This window comes from Psammomys obesus, unplaced genomic scaffold (assembly GCF_907164565.1).
Source record: "Psammomys obesus unplaced genomic scaffold, mPsaObe1.curated_primary_1811, whole genome shotgun sequence".
NCBI classification, from domain to species: domain Eukaryota; kingdom Metazoa; phylum Chordata; class Mammalia; order Rodentia; family Muridae; genus Psammomys; species Psammomys obesus.
This window is the reverse complement of record NW_026587382.1, coordinates 2,993,712-3,002,751: the sequence shown is the minus strand read 5'-3', so window position 1 is coordinate 3,002,751 and position 9,040 is coordinate 2,993,712. Positions and strand designations below refer to the sequence as shown.

General features: G+C 44.7%; 1 pseudogene; it reads right to left on the bottom strand.

Moving 5' to 3' along the window:
* Positions 1-2,138, bottom strand: part of LOC129673890 (60S ribosomal protein L11-like) — a 9,257-nt pseudogene extending 7,119 nt beyond the window's left edge.
* Between the last annotated feature and the right edge of the window lie 6,902 nt (positions 2,139-9,040).

The window sequence follows — 9,040 nt, the reverse complement described above, 5'->3', positions numbered from 1 at the left end:
GGAGGGAGGAAGGAAGGAAGAGAAAACTAACATTTTTATCCATGTACAAGAGGAGCAAATGGTCTTGACTGCAGATATTCTAGGTGTTGGGGCCCTTCCTGTGTTTCTGGGTGGTTTTATCCAGCCTAGAATAAATTAAAGAAGCATGGTGATGCATGCCTGTGCTGCTAGTGCTTTGGCAGTAGAGAAAGGCAGATTGGTTGTTGTCTTAGCTCCATGGTGTGTTTCCGGTAAGCTGGACTACATGACACCCTGCTTCAAAGAAAAAAGCTTTAAGACTGTGGTTCAGTTAATAGCTGTAATCCAAGGATCCCAGCATTCAGAGTGGCTCATGCCTATAATGCCAACACTCTGGAGACTGAGGCAGGAAAATTTCTGAGACTTGCATAGGCCAACCTGGGCTATGTGTAAAATCCTCTCAAAAACTAAATTCACACATGTACATACATATAAAGAAGTTTTTAAAAATTAATGATAGGGGCTGGAGAGATGGCTCAGTGGTTAAGAGCACTGTCTGCTCTTCTAAAGGTCCTGGGTTCAATTCCTAGCACCCACATGGCAGCTCACAACTGTCTGTTAATGCTGATTCCAAGTGCTCTGACTCCTTCACACTAATGCATATAAAATAAAACCAAATAAATCATTTTAAAAAATTAGTGATAGGTTGGTCTGGTGGCTCACAGCTTTAATCCTAGTACTCCAGAGGCAGAGATAGGTTGATTTCTGTGAGTTTAAGGTCAGCCTGGTCTACTTGGAGAGTTGAAGGCATCCAGGGCTACACAGTAAGAGCTTATCTTAAAAAGAAAGTTAAATGGTGATGATCTTTATTTCTTAATATTTATTTTTTTATCTTTATTTTATGTGCATTAGCGTGAAGGTGTCAGATCCCATGATATGGGCATTACAAACAGTTGTGAGCTGCCATGTGGTTGCTGGGAATTGAACTCAGGACCTTTGGAAGAGCAGACAGTGCTCTTAACCGCTGAGCCATCTCTCCAGCCCCCAGTAATCTTTTTTTTTTTTTTTAAGTTATTAAATATGCTGCAAGGGGCAGCAGGTGAAACACTACCTAGAGTCCCATCCTTTGATTTTTGTTTGTGTGTAGCTCAGGCTGGCCTTAAACTCACGGTTAGAGGTTGAACTCAGCTCAGGGCTTACCATATACTAAGCATGACGCCCACCGCTGTTCTCAGCCCAGCTGAGGTTCAGCATACTGAGGAGCAATCTCTTCATCAGCCAGGCAGGAACTTAGCTCGACAGAGCTGGAGTCAGCGCACAGCTTTTAATCTACCGCGCCCTGCCTTGCTGCTTTTAATCTTTGATGCATTTATTTATTCCTCTACTTACGGCTTGCCAGACACTATAACTGAAAGCTTGGGATAAGAAGACAAGAGACACACTTCCTGCTGGGTGTGGTGGCTCACAAATGTAGTTTAGCATTCTGAATACCGAGAGGGGGGTTGCTGTGAATATAGGATCAGTGTGGCTACACACTGACAAATGGCATAGTGATTCCAGGACAGCAGGACTATATTTTCGTTTTGTTTGTTTGTTTGCTTGTGTGTGTGTGTGTGTGTGTGTGTGTGTGTGTGTGTGTGTGTGTTTTACCAATCTTCCTGTTTTTTATTTATTTATTATACTCCTCTGAGGAAGATTTATTGGCCTTTTGGACAGACTTTATTTGCCAGAAGCATAACTCACCATATTTCTGTTGGAACCAGCACATGGCCTCTTTGCTAGCTCTGTGTTTGGCTCCAATGAAGCCTGTCCTGCATTCTGGTCTGAAACCTGGCTCACCCGGCACCACACAGAAGCCCTAGATTCTGATGCTTGGGTCATATTTGATGCCCAGATCAATGTGTTCCTGGACTCCAACCCCGATGTTCCTGGCCTCTGAGAAGTTATCCTTTCGTAACAGCACCTTCAGAGCACTCTCCAGAATTTCATCTGCCCTGGCCCCTCTGCAGTCTTTTCATTTTTCCCGATGCTGAAGGACCTGCTGGTGTCTTCTGCTTTGGTGTCTGGCTGTGGCTGCCCAGGTCAGTCTTCTTCACTCTCCCACTCGCAGACTTTGAGGCCAAGCCTGTCTATACAAAGTTCCTGCACTGGCTCTCCTTTTCAGCCTGATCTTGCACCATGACTACTGAGAACACTGAGAAAAGCACATTTACTGTTTTTACTTATTTAGTTAGGTTTTTTTTTTTTTTTTTGAGACAGTTGCACTGTGTAGCCTTGGCTGGCCTGAAACTCACTATATATAGACCAGGCTGGCTTTGGAACTCACAGAGATCTACTTGCCTCTGTCTCCTGAGTGCTAGGAGTAAAGGTGTATGCCCAGTATGTTTTCAGACTGAGTAGTGAATACATATTGAAAGTAAAACTGACTGGAGAAATGGCTCAGCAGTTCAGAGCACTGGCAGCTCTTCCAAAAGACCCAGGTTCAATTCCCAGCACCCACATGGCAGCTCACAACTATCAGTAACTCAGAACAACAACAACAAAATAATAATGCACATAAAAACAAATAAAACATTTTTTAAAAAGTAAAATGGACATACCCAACAAATCATGATCTTTGTGGGACTCAAACTCAACATGAAGACCTCAGCTGGACACCTGGACTTCTTGCTGAGTGGTTCACAGACAGAAATGACTGTAGGGGTCTGGGCATTATCTGTTAGAAAGAATGCACAGTAAAAGAGTGCCTAAAGATGTAACCTCAGAGACCACCCACACTTAAGTAGAGGTTGAGGAAACCATTCACAGATTTAAGAAATGTTTATCAAGCCACTTGTCTCTGTCAAGAGAAAAAGAACCTTCTGAGGTCAAAGAGGAGAGAATTTCAAGGAAGGAAAGAGAGGTCAGTGGGGTCAAATGCTATAAAGGGGACAAAGGGATAAAGGCTTAAGAGCTGATTGTGACCAGGAGGTCACTGGCAGCCCTGATGACAATTTCTGAGGACTGGTGGAAGCAAAAAGAAAAATTCATCAGGACTAGTGAGAATCCAGAAAATAATCCAGCAAAGATTTGGGACTGTAGAAGTCACAGACTAAATGCAGATAAGGACCAAGAGAAAGTTTAGAACTTTGGTTCTGTTCTGTTTTTGATACTCCATGGCCATCTGAAATCTTGATTGCTTTTCTGGTTGATGGTAGGGGCTGAACAACAACAACAAAAAAACTGCTTTGAGTGTTTTTGGGCAACACTTCAGCACTGAGCTGCAGTGACAGCCCTTGTTTGTTTTGAGACAGTATCTCACATTTATAGCCCAGGCTATCCCAAAACTCCCAGAAATCCTCTTCCTATCTCCAGCCTCCTAAAAGCTCTGATTACAGAAATGAACACCATGTCCTGCTTTGATTTTATTTTATTTTATTTAATACTGGTCTCATGGTGCCCAGGATAGTCTTGAATTTCTGATTCTGCTGCCTATACCTCCAAATGCTGGGATCACATACAAGTGTTAAAAATCTCAAAAGAGGGTCTGTAGAGATGGCTCAGTAATTATGAGCACTGTCTGTTCTTCCAGAAGTCCTGAGTTCAATTCCCAGCAACCACTTGGTGGCATAATGGAATTGATGCCCTCTTCTGGCATGCAAGTGGGTGTGCAGATAGAGCACTCATATGTAAAGTAAATAAATAAATCTTTTTTAGAAAAGCAAAACAAACAAACAAAAAATCTCACAAGAGACACTGGAACACACCTACACACAATGAAGAAAAAAAACGTAGGTGGAAAATAAAAGCCAGGTGTGGTGGTGCATGCCTTTAATCCCAGCACCTAGGGGACAGAAACAGGCAAATCTCTCTGAGTTCTGAGGCTAGCCTGGTCTAGTGAGTTCCAGGGCTACATAGTGAGACCCTGTCTTAATAAAACAAAACAACAACAATCAAACGAATGAGCAAACAAAAACAAAAGAGATTAAAAATAAAGGAAAAAATGGGCTGTTGAGATGGCTTAGCAGCTAGAAGCACTAGCTGCTCTTTCAGAGGACCTGGCTTCAGTTCCCAGCACCCACATCCCGCCTATTTATAGCTTCAATTTCAGGGGATCCAGCACCATCTCACCTCCGTGGACACTGCATGCATGTGTACAAAACATACACATAAGGGGGCTGGAAACATAGCTCAGAGGTTAAGAACACTGGCTGTTCTACCAAAGGTCCTGAGTTCAATTCCCAGCAGCCACATGGTGGCTCACAACCATCTATAGTGAGATCTGGTGCCCTCTTGTGGCATGCAGGCAAAACACTGTATAAATAATAAATAAATCTTAAAAAAAACGTATACATAAAATAAATCTAAAAACTAAATGAAGGACAGGGACACCCTGTCTCAGAAGAAGGAAAGAAGTCACACTTGGAGCTTATACCCATCTCAATATACAACAGCATGCCCCTGCAGTCCCGGCTGCTCTGGCGAATGGGACAGAAAGAGTGTTTAAACCCACCTAGGCTTAAGAGAAGGCGCTGGAGAGATGGCTCAGCGGTTAAGAAGATCGATTGCTCTTCCAGATGGACCCACCCAGGTTCAATTCCCAGCACCCACGAGGCAGCTCACAATTGTCTGCAACTCCTGTTTCAGGGAATCTGACACCCTCACATAGGCATACACATAGTCAAAACACCAATGTACATAAAACAAAAATAGATAAATTAAAACAAAACAAATCTTCCTAGGAATCTGGGGTCAGTTTGAGCAACAAATCAAGACTCGGTCTCAAATAAATAAAGATGTAGAATTATGTTCCTAAGTAGGAAAAATATTTACTCAGCTAATGTGTTAACAGCTCATACCAATTCACTTGGCATGGGTAAGCAGAGGCAGAAGGATCAGGAGTTGAAGGTGATCAGGGCAGTGGGAGAGGTGTCGTAGCCACAGGATCCTGCTGATCCAGGGTTAGGGTGCAGAAACAGAGGCACATCCCGGAGCCCACACACCCAAGGCAGCTGTGGAGACGGGAGAATCCTGTCAGCTAAGCCTGGACCACACAACCCAGCAGAGGAAACAGAGAGACCTTGCCTCAGCAAGACGGAAGGAAAGAACGAGCTTTGACCTTCACACGGAGCCTGGCTCATGTGTGTACATGTACACGGGCACAATTCTGGAAGCCTGAGAGACAAGTTAAGACGTGCTGTGTGCTGGCTCTGTGCCAGATGGGAACTTGTGAGCAATACAGCATGGTAGTGCACACCTTTAATCCCAGCACTCCAGAGGCAGAGGCAGGCAGATCTCTGTGAGTTCGTGGCCAGCCTGGTCAACAAAGTGAGCTCCGGGACATCCAAAGCTCTGTCTGAAGAATCTGCCTCAAAAAAGAAAAAGTCTGTATTTTATTTTATGTGGATGAATGTTTTGCGTTCATGCATGTATGTACGCCATGTGCATGTGGTGCCCACAGAGATCAGAAGCGGGCATTAGATCCTCTGGAACTGGAGTTACAGATGGTTGTGAGACACCGTGTGGTTGCTGGGAATTGAACTCAGGACCTCTAGAGGAGCCAATAGTTCTCTTATCCACCATCTCTCCAGCCCTATCTTCTTTCTTAATAACAACAAAAAGAGCAAGAGACCTTGACAAGTCAATCCCTTACTAAAGAACTTAAAATACACCCCACTCCTTCCATATTGTTTTAGCCAGTCCGCCTGGTGCTAGAGGCCTCTGTCACCAGTTCCTTTTTGTTTTCCTCTACTCAGAACCATTGTCCTTCGCACCCATGAGCCTCAAAGGACCTTTTGCTGTTCACTCTTCAGCCTCCAAGCTTACCAAGAAAAAAACTTTTCTTTAAACGATGTCTCTCTTAGGAACATTTTCTCCTTTCTTCCGGCAGACTCCCATCAAAGTTCCCTGTCTCTCAAGATAAAATATCTGCAATGAGCAGGGAATAAAATTCAGTGTCAGAATGTTTACTTAGCATGTTATCAAGGCCTTGAGTTTCTTTCCTCACCACTGGAAAAAAAAAAAAGTAATTAAAATGTATCCAATACCTTTTCTTGCAAACCAAGAAGTGTTTAAGATGACCTTGAAATCCTCTGCGGGACTCCACCTGTGTGATTTCTAGACAGTACTGCCATGGCCAGCTTTTGGTATTACTTTTGAAATTTATTTAGTTTTAAAATTTTTTATGTGCATGAGTATTTTTATTTTGTCGAATTGGTTTTCATTCATTTATTTTGAGATGGGCTCTATCATCTCTCTGTGTAACCCTTGCGATCCTGGATTTCATGTAGACTAGGCTGGCCTCAGACTCAGAGATCCTCCTGCCTCTGCCTCCCCTGTGCTTGAGTTTCAAGATGTATGCCACCACACCTGGTGTGAAACAGTGTTTCCTTGAGTGTGTGTCTGGTGCCCAGAAAGGTCAGAAGAAGGTGCTGGATCCCCTGTAGCTGGTGTTGTGGATGGTTGGAACCAACATAAGGGTGCTGGGGCCTGAACTCCAGTCCTCTGAAAGAGCAACCAGTTAGCCATCTCTCCAGTCCTGGTATTGCTTACTAATCTCTTAGTAAATATAGGTCTTGTTCTACTCAGATATATAGTTACGGGTAATCTTGAGCCTCTGCTCTTCCTGCCTCCACTTAACAAGTGTTGGGATACGGTAGAGGCTACCAACACCGATACCAGCTCCCTCACTCTGCCGGCGCTGGAGCCATGGCTTTCTGCATGCACCTTACCAAACCAACCGAGCCACACCCCAGCCTTTATTTTTTTTTTTCCAGACAGGGTTTCTCTGTGTAGCCTTGGCTGTCCTGGATTCACTTTGTAGACCAGGCTGGCCTCGAACTCACCTGCCTCTGCCTCCCTGAGTGCTGGGATTACGGGTATGAGCCACCACGCCCAACTGGTCGCTAACTTTCTTGTAAAATGTTTTATTATAGCTGGGCATAGGCACCCAATTTTTTTTTTTTTACTTTGTGTGTGTGTGTGTGTGTGTGTGTGTGTGTGTGTGTTCGTTCGACTGTGAGCAACATGGCGCCTTTGTGGCAGTCAGAGTTCAACCTGCACCAGTTGATTCTTTTCTTTTAACACGTAGATCTCAGGGACTGAATTCAGGTTGTGAGGCTTGGGAGCAGGTGGCTGTCACTATGCCATTTTCCCATACTTTTACAGACTGAGATAATATGCCACAGTAAATTGTGTTTGAGTTGCTTAATACTTATTGTATTAAACTGAGGTTTGATCATTTTTAAAACTTTATGGAATTATGTTTAAATCCATATATGCTAACCTATCCAGCAAGTCCATATTTGAATATCCAAGTCCCATCTAGAATCTAGGAAACATTTAAAACTGTACATGTTTACTTATCTTTCTCCTAAGACGTCTTTACAGTTTTCAGAACATTCTCTAATTCTCTTTCTTTTGTTTTTCAAGACAGGGTTTCTCTGTGTAGCCCTGGCTGTCCCGGAACTCTTAAATGTAGACCAGGCTGGCCTTGAACTCAGAAAATGGCTGCCTCTGCCTCCCAAGTGCTAGGATTAAAGGCTTTAGCTACTATGTCCTGAGCCACTATGCCCTTCCCTAATTATTATTTTTATTTAGTGTTTTTTTTTTTTATCACTGTTGCTTATGTGTGTGATGTGTGTAAACGTTACGGCATGTGTGAGAGTCAGAGATAATTTGTGAGAGTTGGCTCTATCCTTCCACCATGGGTTCTGGGTATTAATCTCAGGTCCTCAGGCTTTTGAAATAAAGCTTTTACCCATCAAGCCATTTTGCTGGCCTATGTTTCCTAGTTTTACCGTCTGCTAAATCACTCTGGATCCAAGATCTCTCAGGTGTTAATCCTGTGTGTGGATATTATTCTTTTCTCATTCTGTTTATCTCATTGCTTCCCCTGACCTTAAATCCCTGCGCCTGTCTTGACTCTTATTGTCCATGTCTGTGTGTGAATCTTATTCAGTGCACAACACAGTCTGGCTGGCAATGTATTTTTTCTGTTCGGTCCCCCATTCAGTTAAGGCTGGTGTAGAATTTGGTAACTCCATTTCCCCCCCCTACCCCCCCCAGTCCAGAGACCAAGCTGTGGGTGGAAGTGCCGCTCAGACAACACTATCTTAGAATGCCAATGTCTTCCAGCCACCTACATTCCAGGGAATTTTGAAAATATCCTTTGTTCCAGCCCCACACAAGAAAAAATCTTATCAGGCAAAGCCAAGGTGGAAGCTAAGCAGTATTGTCTGAAGTCGCCTTATTCTTTCTCCTCACTGGCGTTTCCCGAATCAAAGGCCCTTTATTTGGGGTATGGGGGCAAGGAGCAGATTTGCTGTTTTGAAGGATGTCAAGGGCCCTTTGAGGAGGTGGGGCACACTAATCTTGTATTCATGGGGTTAGGGCAGCTGTTCACTCTCTCCCTTTCATGTCTCCGTATTTCTCTGAATCAGTTAGTCTTGGTTTCCACCTGGCTTTGCGCTTCAGCCCTCCTACCTGTCCTCTTTTGTCAACCAACTGTCTCCTGACTGCCAGCCCCCTAGCTTTCAGACTTCTTAGTTCCCGGCATGGTGGCTCAAGGCTGACCTGTCTGACGGCAGAAGCCGGAGGGGAGGAGACGATGGGCACACGATAAACTGGAGGACACTTTCCATTCTCAGGCCTCCACCCCCAAAACTATATGAAGGCCTTCTTATTGGGGTCAGGATGAACGCGAGCCAGAGAGAGCACATGGGGACGCAAAAAGGAAAGATGCAGGCAAGAAGCCTAGCAAGGAGAAATGCGGAGGGACAAGGCGGGAGGGTCCCTAGAGAGCAGGGTCGCCTAAGTCGCTGATGGAAGTGAGGAAGTATCGCGCAGCCTCTGACAGCCCAGCCCAGCTGAGGCCCCCTGGTTTCCTGTCTCTCTTCTCCGGTTGTCTTCCTTCCTGTTTGTGACACTTCTGCACAGGACCTCTTCTCTGTCAGCCTGTACGTGTGTCTGTGTGTGTGTGTCTTGTGTCCGAGTCTCAGCGACTGGCCGTGGTTCTTTCCATCTCCAGCCTGACTCTGGTCTCCTGCTCACCCTCTCCGTTTAGCTCTGGGTGGGCCGTGCGCTCGGCGCCCCACCCCCTGCA